Genomic DNA, 14,230 nt, shown 5'->3' with positions numbered 1-14,230 from the left:
TCAGGGGCAGAAGATACCATAGAAACATCAACACGACTTTAAAGATAATGTAAAATTTAAAAACTCCTAACCCAAAATATCCAGGAAACACAGGACACAATGACAATATCAAACCTAAGGATAATAGGTATAGAAGAGAATGAAGACTCCCAACCAAAAGACCAATAAATATCTCCAACAAAATTATATAAGAAATCTTCCCTAACCGAAAGAAAGAGATGCCTATAAACATACAAGAAGCATTCAGAACTCCGAATAGATTGAGCTAGAAAAGAAATTCCTCCCATCACACAATAGTCAAAACATCAAATGCACAGAACAAAGAAATGATTTTAAAAGTAGTTAGGGAAAAAGTTCAAGTAAAATATAAGGCAGACCTAACACGATTACACCAGACTTCTCACCAGAGACTATGAAAACTAGAAAATCCTGGACAGATGTCATACAGACCCTAAGAGAAGACAAACTCCAGTCCAGACTACTATATCCAGCAAAACTCTCAATTAACATAGACAGAGAAACCAAGATAATCCATGACAAAACCAAATTTACACAATATCTTTCTACAATCCAGCCCTACAAAGGATAATAGAAGGAAAATTTCAGCACAGGGAGGGAAACTATATCCTAGAAAAAGCAGGAACGTAATCTCCTTGCAACAAAACCAGAAGAAGAGAGACACACAATCATAATTGCACTTCTAACAACAAAAATAACAGGAAGCAACGATCACTATTTCTTAATATCTCTTAACATCAATGGATTCAATTCCCCCATCAAAAGACAGAGACTAACAGAATGAATACTTGAAGAGGACCCAGCATTTTGCTACACACAGGAAACACACCTCAGAGACAAAGACAAATACTACCTTTGAGTAAGAGTCTGGGAAATAACTTTTCAAGCAAATGGTCCAAAGAAAAATGCTGGAGTAGCCATTCTAATATCGAATAAAATTGATTTTCAACCAAAAGGTTTCAAAAAAACAAGGAAGGACACTTCATATTCATCAAAAGAAAAATCCACCAAGATGAACTCTCAATCTGAAATATCTATGCTCAAAATACAAGGGCAACTACATTCATAAAAGAAACACTACTATAGCTCAAAGCACACATTGCACCTCACACAATATTAGTAAGAGATTTTAACATGTGAAACGTGGATCATGGACATTTCATGGAACCCAAAACTAAACAGAGATATAGAGAAACTAACAGAAGTTATGAATCAACTGAACTTAATAGAAATTTATAGAACATTTCATCATAAAACAAAAGAATATATCTTCCTCTCAGCACCTCATGGTACCTTCTCCAAAACTGACCATACAATTGGTCACAAAGCAAGCCTCATCAGATATAGAAAGAGAAATGATTCCATGCATCCTATCAGATCACCATGGACTAATACTGGTCCTCAATAAAAACAAAACAACAGAAAGCCCACATATACATGGAAGTTGAACAGTGATCTACTCAGCAATAACTTGGTCAAGGAAGAAATAAAAAGAAATTAAAACTTTTTCAAATTTAGTCAAAATGAAGGCAAAACATACCCAAACTTATGGGACACAATGAAAGCTGTACTAAGAGGAAAACGCATAGCACTGAGTGCCTACAAAAAGAGACAGGAGAGAGCATATATCTGCAGCTTGACAGCACACATAAAACTCTAGAAGAGAAGAAAGCAAAGAAACACAAGAGGAGCAGAAGGCAGGAAATAATCAAACTCAGGGCTGAGATCAACCAAGTAGAAACAAAAAAAGGGCTATACAAAGAATGAAAATAACGAAAAGCTGGTTCTTTGAGAAAATCGAGAAAATCAATCAGATATATAAACCCTTAGCCAGACTAAACATAGGGTACAGAGAATGTTCCCAAATTAACTAAATCAGAAAAGAAAAGGAAGACATAACAGCAGAATCTGAGGAAACTCAAAAATCATTAGATCCTACTACAAAATTCGATATTCAACAAAAATTGAAAATCTGGAGGAAATCGACAATTTTCTAGACAAATACCAGGTACTGAAGTTAAATCAGGAACAGATAAAACATCTAAACAACCCTATACCTCTTAAAGAAATAGAATCAGTCATTAAAAGTCTCCTAACCAAAATGAGTCCAGGACCAGATGGGTTTAGTGCAGAATCCTATCAGACCTTCATAGAAGACCTCATAGCAATATTTCCCAAACTATTCCACAAAATAGAAACAGACAGAGAACTACCAAATTCCTTCTATGAAGCCACAATTACTCTTATACCTAAACCACTCAAAGACCCAACCAAGAAAGAGAACTTCAGAACAATTTCCCTTATGAATATTGACACAAAGATACTCAATAAAATTCTTGCAAACTGAATTCAAGAACACATCAAAACGATCATCCATCATGATAAAGTAGGCTTCATCCCAGGTATGGAGGGATGGTTCCATATGTGAAAAACCATCAACATAAACCATTATATAAACAAACTCAAAGATAAATCCACATGTTTTCATGAAAGCATTTGACAAAATTTAACACTCCTTCTGATAAATGTCCTGGAAAGAACAGAAATTCAAGACCAATAGCTAAACATAGTAAAAGACATATACTGCAACCCACTGCTAACATTAAACTAAATGGAGAGAAACTTGAAGCAATACTACTAAAATCAGAGACTAGACAAAGTTGCCCATTCTTTCCCTACTTATTCAATATAGTTCTCCACATCCTAGCCAGAGCAATAAGACAATAATAAAAGATCAAAGGGATACAAATTGGAAAAGATGAAATAAAAATATTACTATTGCATATGATATGATAGTATTTTTAAGTGACCCCAAAAGTTACACCAGAGAACCACTAAGGCTGATAAGTAACTTCAGCCAAGTGGCTGGGTTTAAAGTTAACCCAAACAAACCAGTAGCCTTCCTCTATTCAAATGATAAACAGGCTGAGATAGAAATTAGGGAAATGACACCATTTACAAGAGTCACAGGTAATATAAAATTTCTTGGTGTGACAATAAACAAGAAAGTAAATGATCTGTAGGACAAGAACTTCAAGTCTAAGAAGAAAGAAACTGAAGAGGATCTCAGAAAATGGAAAGAACTTCAATGCTCATGGACTGGGAGGATTAATATAGTAAAAATGGATATCTTTCAAAAAGCAATCTACAGATTCAATGCAATCCCATCAAAATTTCAACTCAATTCTTCACAGTGTTAGAAAGAGTAATGGGCAAATTCATTTGGAATAATAAAAAGCCCAGGCAATCGAAAATGCTCCTCAACAATAAAAGAATTTCTGGGGGAATCACCATCTCTGAACTCAAGCAGTATTACAGAGCATTAGGGATAAAAAATTGTATGGTTTTGGTATAGAGATACTCATGTAGATCAATGCAATAGAATTGAAGACCCAGAAAAAAAACCCATATTCCTATGGCCGCTTGATCTTTGAAAAAGGAACTAAAACCATTAAATAGAAAGAAGATAGCATTTTCAACAAATGGTGGGAGTTCAACTGGAGGTCAGCATTTAGAAGAATGCAGATCAATCCATTCTCATCACCCTGTACAAAGCTTGAGTCCAAGTGGATCAAGTACCTCCACAACAAACCAGATAACACTCAAACTGATAGAACTGGGGAAGAGTCTTGATCATATGGGGACTGGGGAAATTTTCCTGATCTAAATATGCTCTAAGATCAAGAATCAATAATGGGGCCTCATAAAACTTCAAAGCTTCTTTAAGGCAAAGGACACTGTCATTAGGACAAAAGAGCAACCAATAGATTATGAAAAGATCTTTCCCAATCTAACATCCAAATAGAGGACAAATATCCAAAATATACAAAGAACTCAAGTAGTTAGACTCCAGAGAGCCAAATAACTCTATTATAAATGGGGTACAAAGCTAAACAAAGAATTCTCATCAGAGGAATATCGAATGGCTGAGAAGTACCTATAGAAATGCTCAACATCCTTAGTCATCAGGGAAATGAAAATCAAAACAACACTGAGCTTCCACCTCATGCCAATAAGAATGGCTAAGATCAAAAACTCATGTGACAACAGATGCTGCAGAGGATGTGGATAAAGAGGTACACTTCTCTATTTGGTTGGGATTGCAAAATGGTGCATCCACTGTGGAAATCAATGTGGAACTTCCTTAGTAAATTAAACATTGCACTATCTGAGGACCCAGCTATATCTCTCTGGGCATATATCAAAAAAATGCTCCAACATACAACAAGTATATATGCTCCACTATGTTCATAGCAGCCTTATTTATATTAGTCTGAAGTTGGAAAGAACCCAGACACTGTTCAACAGGGGAATTGATATAGAAAATGTTGTATATTTATACAATGGGGTACTACTAAGCTATTAAAAGCAATGACAAAACAAATACAACTCATAAGAAAATGGATGGAATTAGAAAATATCATCCTCAGTGAGATAACCCAATCTCAAAAAAATCCACACATTGTATGCACTCGCTAAGTGGATATTAGCCCAAAACCTCGAATTATCCAAGATACAATCCACAGACCACATGAATATCAAGAAGGATGACAAATGTGTGGAAGCCTCACTCCTCAAAAGGGAGAACAAAAATATTCATAAGAGGAACTATGGAGGCAAAATTAGGAGCAGAGACTGACGTAATGGGCATTTAGAACCTGCCACAATGGGTATACACCCAATATATATACAGCCACCAAAACTAGTTCAGACTGATGAAGCTAAGAAGAACATGCTGACAGGAGCCAGATATAGCTCTCTCCTGAGAGGCAGAGCCAGAGCATGTCAAATACCAAGGCAAATACTAGCAACAAACCATTGAACTGAGTTTTCTCAGGGTCCCTGTTAGAGGAATTAGAGAAAGGATTGATTGAGCTGAAGGGGCTTGCAACCCCATAAGTTCAACAATTCCAATCAACCAGAGCTCCCAGAGACTAAACTACTACACAAAGACTATACATGGACTGACCCATAGCTCTAGCTGCATATGTAGCAGAGCATGGCCTTGTTGTGCACCACTGGAAGAAGAAGCCTTTGATCTGGCCAAGGCTGGACCCCCCAGTGTAAGGGAATGTCTTGGGGCGGTGGTAAGGGGTCATGGACCAGGTTGGGAACACCCTTATAGAAGTGGGGGATGGGAGAGTGGGCTTATCTTCAGGAAACTGGGAAAGGGAATAACTTTGTAATACAATTTAAAAATATTCAATATGAGAAAAAAAGGAAAAACTCTAAAAACAACAAAAAAGACCAAAAAGAAAGCTAATAAAACATTTAATTGAAAAGATCCCATTTTCTTTATTAAGTTTAAAACATAGCAGCATATTGAATGTGAGTTGAAGCAGCTACACAAGTTATGGAGCAATATGGATATGAATTAACTGTTTAGCCTTTGAAAGACTAAGCTTCTCAATTTAAAATTGGTGAGTTCATTAACTACTTCATGGGAGTTTTGTACAAAAATCAATAATAATTTTATTTTCCTACCTTGTATGGTATGTCTTGTATTTAGTATTTCCTATATGGGTCATAAAGGCATTTATTTTCCCCATATTTAACCTCCTTGAACCTGCCTGAAGCTCCTTTATCATTACTTACTTCATTATTCCTTAACTGGCCTATGAAAATAGTCTTATGATTTGCTACCTGGTCAACAGTAATTAAATTTACCTATTTTATCTCAGCCTGACCCCTATCCATGAGGAAAATATATTTTCATAAGAATAATGTATAAACTTACCCTACTTATGAAGCCTGACACAATAAGTAGAGTTAATGGAACACATATGAAATAAAAGATACAAATTCACTCCATATACGTTTGAAAAGTATAAAATTTGTCTTTTCAAATTTTATTGAATTATTAATCAGTGTCTTAGTTAGGGTCTAATGTCTGTGAACAGACACATGTAAGACCAATGTAAGTTTTATAAAGGACAACATTTAATTGGTGCTGGCTAACAGGTTCAGAGGTTCAGTCCAGTATCATCAAGGCAAGAGCATGGCAGCATTATAGCATCCAGGCAGGCATGGTTCAGGAGGAGCTGAGCTCTACAACTTCACTCAAAGGAAGCCAGGAACAGACTGATCATACCCAGGCAGCTAGGAGAATGGTCTCCAAGACCACTCCCACAGTGACACACTTCATCCAACAAGGCTACACCTTCTAATAGTGCCACTCCCTGGACCAAGCGAATTCAAACCATCACAATCAGAAAACCTTTATTGTTTTCCAACAAGAAGTACAGAGGGAGAAATGAATATGCATATTTTCTGAAACTCCTAGTTAAAAGAGAAACTCCAAAACAGACCCAGAGACCAATGCAAGGTGGTAGTGTTTCCAGAGACTAGGCACACTGCAAATGGCAGCCAGAATCTCCCAGGGTAGGTGAATTGTATGATACACAGGACAAAGATTGGCTCTGAAAGTAAGTAGAATAAGTAAGGACATTCGAAGATGCCTAATGAATGTCCAAGTTTTTGTCTTATATGGATTCCAAGAAGGAAATTCTACAGAGAGTAAGAAGATTAAGAACTCTCAGAGGAAAACATGCCCACCAATGAGATTAGAGCAATAATCTTAATTTAATGAATTTATCTAACTAGTAGAGATCAACAAATGCTTATCAGAAGCTATTCTAATTTTTAAAAATATGATTCTGCCCAAAAATACAGAATATCTAGGATAAAATTCAAAGAACTCAAGAAGGGTAACAAGCAGAAGGTCCAAGTGTAGATGCTTCAATCCTGCTTGGGAGTGAGAAAACAATCACTGAAGAAATGGAACTGGGTGGATGAGAGAGGGGAAAGGGGAACATGATCAAGTATGAGGGGTAGGAGACAGGAGAGAACTCCTGAGTGCCAGTAGAGTGAATGGAAAATAGTAACCTCAAACTGTGGTTGGGGAGGAGCTCTAGAAATTACCAGAGACCTGTGAGGTGAAACTCTCAGGACTCAAAGAGAGGGACCTTAGATGAAATGTCCAAGAGTGGGGAGAGGAAATTTGTAGAGTCCTCCTCCAGGAGGGCACCAAGTGAGGGATGGAGTTGCCAATTCACAGTCAAAAATTTTAGAATTGTCCCTTCTGAAAGAACTGCAGGGAGAAAAATGGAGAAGAGACTGAGGGAAATGCAGTCCATGGACCTACCTAACTTAAAATCCATCTCAACAGGAGGCTCCAAGGCCTGACACTAGCACCTAGCCTCTCTCCTCTGAGAGGCCTAGCAAGCAGCTGACTGAGAAAGACCCAGATATTTACCCCCAGCAATTGGGCTGAGATTGGGGACACCTGTGGTTGAATTAGGAAAAGGTTGTAAGAAGCTGAGAAGGAGGTCCACTCCATAGGAGGATGAGCAGTCTCAACTAACTTGGACCCCCAAGATCTCTCAGACACTGAGCCACAATCCAGGCACTATCTAGGAGCTGGTCTGAGGCCCATAACACATATATACCAGAGGACTGCCTGTTCTGGCCTCAGTGAGAGAAGACATGCCTAATCCTCAATACCTGAGGCCCCAGGGAGTGGGGAATCCTGGCTGCCTGTGTGGGGAAATCCTCTAGGAGACAGAGGGGAGGAGGAATGGGATGAGGAACTGTGGGAGGGGGAGCAGGAGGCAGGTAAGAACTGGACTTAAATAATAAAAGTAATTAAAAATATTCTTCTGCAAATATTAAATCAGAGTATAAAATGGGGCATATAAGTAATGTAAGTCAAGAAGATAGCAATGACTATCCTTATCTTTTAAAAGGGAACTCCAAGATTTACCATGTATTGTCTACCAAGGGAAAAGTCACAGAACTAGTCAATATAGCATTTTCTATAATTAATTCCATCAATGCAAACATTTTCTTAGTAATACATCTATCTAGTGATGTATCTTAGTTAACGGTATGTAGTTAGTATAAGTAAGTTCAAGATCCGTCATCAAAAATGGAAAAAGATAGTATGAAAAGGAAAGAAACTAAATCTTATATTGCAGAGTATGGCACGAAATATGTACATAAGTTATTCAGATAAGACATTTGAAGTATGCTCAGCTACTTATTAAAATAGGAGTAATAAATAAAAGGTTCTATCTTTTTCTTGAGGATTGTATCCTTTAAAACTACATTTTTTCCTTGAATAGAAACATAATTGGGGCTCTCTGATCCTCCCTGTTCCAGAGACAGCCGCATCTTCTCCTGCAGTGCCAGCCTCGTCTCATAGACAAGATGGTGGAGGTCGCTGTGAACGGATTTGGCCATATTGGGCGCCTGGTTACCAGGGCTGCCTTCTGCTCTGCATCTGGCAAAGTGGACATTGTTGCCATCAACGACCCCTTCATTGACCTCAACTACATGGTCTACATGTTCCAGTATGACTCTACCCATGGCAAGTTCAACCGCCCAATCAAGGCTGAAAATGGGTTTGTCATCAACGGAAAACCCATCACCATCTTCCAGGAACGAGATCCTGCTAACATCAAATGGGGTGACACTGGTGCTGAGTATGTCGTGGAGTCTACTGGCATCTTCACCACCATGGAGAAGGCTGGGGCTCACTTGAAGGGGGGGCCAAAGGGTCATCATCTCTGCCCCTTCAGCAGATGCCCCCATGTTTGTGATGTGTGTGAACCACGAGAAATATGACAACTCCCTCAAGATTGTCAGCAATGCATCCTGCACCACCAACTGCTTAGGCCTCCTGGCCAAGGTCATCCATGACAACTTTGGCATCATGGAAGGGCTCATGACCATAGTCCATGCCATCACTGCCACTCAGAAGACTGTGGATGGCCCCTTTGGAAAGCTGTGGCATGATGGTCGTGGGGCAGCCCAGGATATCATCCCTGAATTTACTGGTGTTCCCAAGGCTGTGGGCCAGGTCATCCCAGTGCTGAACGGGAAACTCACTGGCATGACCTTCCGTGTTCGTAACCCCAGTGTATCCATTGTGAATCTGACATGCTGCCTGGAGAAACCTGCCATGTATGATGACATCAAGAAGGTGGTGAAGCAGGTATTCAAGGACCCACTAAAGGGCATCCTGGGCTACACTGAGGACCAGGTTGTCTGCTGCAACTTCAACAGCAACCCCCACTCTTCCACCTTTGATGCTGGGGCTGGCATTGCTCTCAATGACAACTTTGTAAAGCTCCTTTCCTGGTATGACTATGAATACGGCATCAGCAACAGGGTGATGGACCTCATGGCCTACATGGTCTCCAAGGAGTAGGAAACCCTGGACCACCCAGCCCAGCAAGGATACTGAGAACAAGATGGAGGCCCTCAGTTGCTAGAAGTCCCCATCTTAACTCAGCCACCAACACCGAGCATCTCCCTCACAATTCCACCCAGACTCCGTAATAGTAGGAGGGGCCTAGGGAGCTCTCCCTTCTCTCTTGAATACCATCAATAAAGTTCACTGCACCCACAAAAAACCATAATTGGTTTGTGCATCAATTAAATTAGAATTTTTTCTTTATTTTTCAGAGTGGGAATGAAATGTCATAAAAATTATAAAGTTAGTGTGCAGGATATAAATAAAAGCAAAAGAACAAGGAGGGAAGGAAGGAACATGTTAACATGGAGCAGCAACAAATGCTCTGTGAGTAAAGGTCCTTTCTGGTGCCATAGAAAAATAAAGGGTTTTCTGTGGAGGTCCTTGATCCACTTGGACTTCAGCTTTGTACAGAGCAATTAGAATGGATCAATTTGCATTCTTCTACATGCTGACCTCCAGTTGAATCAGCACCATTTGTTGAAAATGAGGTCTTTTTACCACTGGATGGTTCTAGATCCTTTGTCAAACATCAAGTGACCATCAGTGTGTGTTCATTTCTGGCTCTTCAATTTTATTCCACTGAACTACCTGCCTGTCTCTGTGCAAATACCATACAGTTTTTTAATCACTATTGCTGTGTAATACAGGTTGAAGTCAGGGATGATGATTCTCCCAGAAGTTCATTTATTGTTGAGGATAGTGTTTGCTATACTGGGTTTTTGTTATTCCAAATGAATTTGCCCATTACTTTTTCTAACTCTGAAGAATTGCATTGAAATTTTTATAGGGATTGCACTGAATCTTTATATTGCTTTTGGCAAGATGGACAATTTTACAATATTAATCCTGCCCATCCAGGAGCATGGGAGGTCTTTCCTTCTGAGATCTTCAATTTCTACAGGGACTTGAAGTTTTGCTATACAGATTTTTCACTTGCTTGGTTAGATTCACACTGAAGTATTTTTTGTTAATTGTGACTACTGTAAATGGTGTCATTTTCATAATTTCTTCCTTAACCTCTTTATCCTCTGAGTAGGGGAAGGCTACTGATTTGTTTGAGATAATTTTATATCCAGCCAATTTGCTGAAGTTGAATATGTGGGTTAGTAGTTCTCTGGTGGAATTTTTGAGGTTACTGAAGTATAGTATCATATCATCGCAAATAGTGATATTTTTGACTTTTTTCTTTCCAATTTGTATCCTGTTGACCCCCTTTTGTTGTCTAATTGGCTCTGGCTAGGACTTTGAGTACTATATTGAATAAGTAGGGAGAGAGAGGGCAACTTTGTCTAGTCCCTGATTTTAGTGGGATTGCTTCAAGTTTCTCTCCATTCAGTTTGATATTGTCTACTGATTTGCTGTATATTGCTTTTACTATATTTAGATATGGGCCTTGACTACTTTACTTTTCCAAGACTTTTACCATGAAGGGATATTCAGTTTTTCAAATGCTTTCTCGTTATCTAATGAGATGATCATGTGTTTTTTCTTTGATTTTGTTTATATACTGGATTATGTTAATTGATTTCCATCTATTGAACCATCCCTGCACCCCTGGGATGGAGCCTACTTGATCTTGATAAATGACAATTTTGATGTGTTCTTGGATTCAGTTTGCAAGAATTTTATTGAGTACTTTTGAATTGATATTCATAAGGGAAATTGGTCTGATGTTTTCTTTCTTTGTTGGGTCTTTGTGTAGTTTACGTTCAAGCATAGTTGGGGCTTCATTGAATGGATTGGGTAGGGTTTTCTCTGTTTCTATTTTGTGGAATAGTTTGAAGAACATTTATTTGTATTAGGTCTTCTTTGAAGGTATGATAGTATTCTGCACTAAATCCGTCTGGTCCTGAGGGATTTTTGCTTGTTTGGGAAATTTTAATGGCTTCTTCTGATTCTTTCTGGGACTGTTTAGATGATTATCTGATCCTGATTTAACTTTTGTACATGGTATCTGCCTAGAAAATTGGCCATTTCATCCAGTTTTATTGAGTATCAGCTGTTATAGTAGGATCTGATAATTTTTTTAATTCCTCAGTTTCTGTTTTTATGTCTTCCATTTCATTTCTGATTTTGTTAAGTAGGATACCAGCTCTGTGCACTATGGTTAGTCTGGGGAACAGTTTTTCTATCTTGTAGATTTTGTCAAAGAACCACCTCCTGGTTTTGGTGATTCTTTGTATAGTCCTTTCTGTTTCTACTTGGTTGATTTTAGCCCAGAGTTTGATTATTTCCTGCTCTCTACTGCTTTTGGCTGTATTTGCTTCATTTTGTTCTAGATCTTTCAGGTGTACTTTAAAGCTTCTAGTGTATGTTCTTTCCAGTTTTGTTTTGAGACTCTCTGAGGTATGAAATTTCTTCTTAGCACTTCTTTCATTGTGTCCCATAAGTTTTAGTATGTCGTGCCCTCATTTCCATTAAATTGTATAAAGTCTTTAATTTCTTTCCTTATTTCTTCCTTTGAACCAAAATGTTGGGTCTTGTTTAAGTATCCAGTCAGTTAGTCTATGTCATTTTATAGGGAAATTGACCCCATTAAAGTTAAGAGATATTAAGGAAAAGCGATTGTTGCTTTCTGATATTTTGGTTGTTAGAGGTGGAATTGGTTTGTGTGGCTTCTTATGGGCTTGTTGAAAGATTACTTTCTTGCTTTTTCTAGGGAGTAATTTCCCTCCTTGTGTTGGAGTCTTCCATCTATTATCCTTTGTAGGTCTGGATTTGTATGAAGATATTGTGTAAATTTTGTTTTGTCATGGAATATCTTGGTTTCTTTATGTTAATTGAGAGTTTTGCTGGGCATAGTAGCCTGGTTTGGTATTTGTGCTCTCCTTGGATCTGTATGACATCTTGCCCAGGATCTTCTAGCTTTCATAGTCTCCTTTGAGAGATTCAGTTTAGGAGAATGGGAGTGGAATTCAGAAAGGGGGGTGTTTGGGGAGGGGAACACCCTTATAGAATAAGGGGAGGGTGATATGATAGGGGACTTATGTCCCAGAAACTGGGAAATGGAATAACATTTGAACTGTAAATGAAAAATATCCAACAAGAAAAAGATGTCTGATTTATTCTGCTGATAAGTCTGCTTTTACTTTCTTCCAATCATTTTACTACTTATTAATTAATACTTATTATTAGAATTACTATTATTGTATTACTATTATTACCACCTACTCTATTTACAGAAGCAATATTACTCTCTTATTTTTGGGCTATCTTTATATTTCCTCAGTCCTTTCAAAGAATCAACAAAAAAGAGTTCTTGAGCTCTCAATTTCTATGTGCATTGTTTTCTTGGCTTTCTTGCTGTTGTTATTTTTGATGAATAAATTTTTCCCTTGCATAATGTGGTAGAATAGCCAAATTTTGAGACAAAAATGCATCCAGGTTAATGGGGATAAAAGTATAAATCGAAATATTAGCACAGGTGGGCTGATACCAAATATACGTTGTTGATCTTGGATAACTAAACATTTAAGTCATGGTGACAAGATAAGAAAGTCTTTTAAGAATGTATAGGCTTAAATGTTTAGGGTTGATTTAATGGGTAAAATATTAGATATAGTCAAACAAATCCAGAGGCAATTTCAGTAGTTTAGAAAAAGTTCGCTACTGTGATTTTAAAAAAAGGACAATTTTGAGAGATATTTTGACATTATTCTCTGAAAAACAAAAAAGCGAGATTCTGTAACCAGAATGGGAAACACAGAAATAAACTACAGCTCTCATTTTGGATTTCATCCTCTTGAAGACCATCAAGTCAAGCAAGTTGGAGCAGACAAAAAAAGCATTAGTTTTGAAAGCACCAAGGACTGAAGTTAGAATAGAAATTCTGTCTTTGTCTTTCAAAAATCAAATTGCAGTATCAGAATAATAATTAAATAATCAACATGTTTGAAATAACAATGTTACAGTTATGAAATTCTAACTTTTAAAACTCCAAGTAGCTTCTTAAAATAAAAACTATTTGGATAGTTGTTATTTTTCCCAGTCTATATTGAGGCAACTTAAAATTGCTGTGTATGAGCTGATCAAATTCAAAGAAGTTAAAATTTATTCCATGCAAACCTTCATCCACCATTTTTTGTGAATTCACAGCTGTAGCACAGTTCACTGTCTTCAGTCTGTGTCAGCAATGATTTTCTGTTTAATTCTGCTTTTTGAACATGCATCATCTGATTTCTTTGTGATATTTCTATTGCTTATACTTTATTAATTAGATTGGTCTTTCTCCCTTTTAGTTTCCCTAGTGTTGTCTCAGAAATGGTCTAAGAGTGAATTTAAAAACTCTTAGTGAAATCAGTTATGTGCTTTCTGTTTTTTTTATTGAAAATAGATTTTTTCCCTGAGTATATTCTGATTATGCTTCCCCTCCTCTAACACCTCACAGTATCTTACCACCCCAAATATACACTATTTTTTTCTCCTTTAAAACAGACATCTAAAATAGTAATAAAATAAAATAAAAGCAAACAAACTGAAACGAGACAAGGAAACTGATAAACAAGATCCAAAGGAAAAGCACAAGAACAGCAGAAACAGTGGTAAAGATTCTTACACTCAGATGTACCATAAAAACAGAAATCCAGAAGGCATAATAGATTTGCAAAGGACCTGTTAAGTTAAAAAAAATCCCGACAATGTACAGTGAAACATAAACCTCCAAAAATGCTATTGGGATTGTTTTGTGTTGGCCATCTCCTTCTGTGCATGGGATCTGGCCTTAAGTGGGGTTTTCATACTCAATGACAATCCATAGAAGATTAGTTTCCCACTTTTGAGCAGTGATGATTTGAAGTTAGTTTCTGAGTAATGTTTTTAAATGGATTTAGGATAGTTACAGTAATTTTAGTTTTCCACGCACCCAGTATCTCCTATAAATCAATTAAGAGTTTGTGACTTGAACTGTTTTTATTAATTATCTGTTCTTTATTGCCTACATGTGACTTAAACATT

The 14,230-nt window shown here is 37.4% G+C and overlaps 1 protein-coding gene and 1 pseudogene; one reads left to right on the top strand and one right to left on the bottom strand.

The window, feature by feature from the left end:
* The window catches only part of Erich1 (glutamate-rich 1), a gene marked incomplete at its 5' end in the record, with an annotated part of 52,793,804 nt that overhangs the window by 42,082,444 nt on the left and 10,697,130 nt on the right, over nt 1–14,230 (bottom strand).
* On the top strand, nt 8,609–9,229 carry LOC148000537 (glyceraldehyde-3-phosphate dehydrogenase pseudogene; annotated as a pseudogene).

This window comes from Rattus norvegicus, chromosome 16, assembly GCF_021556685.1.
Source record: "Rattus norvegicus strain SHRSP/BbbUtx chromosome 16, alternate assembly SHRSP_T2T, whole genome shotgun sequence".
Classification (NCBI taxonomy): domain Eukaryota; kingdom Metazoa; phylum Chordata; class Mammalia; order Rodentia; family Muridae; genus Rattus; species Rattus norvegicus.
The sequence above is the reverse complement of the archived record's forward strand: the minus strand, read 5'-3'. Positions and strand labels throughout refer to the sequence as shown.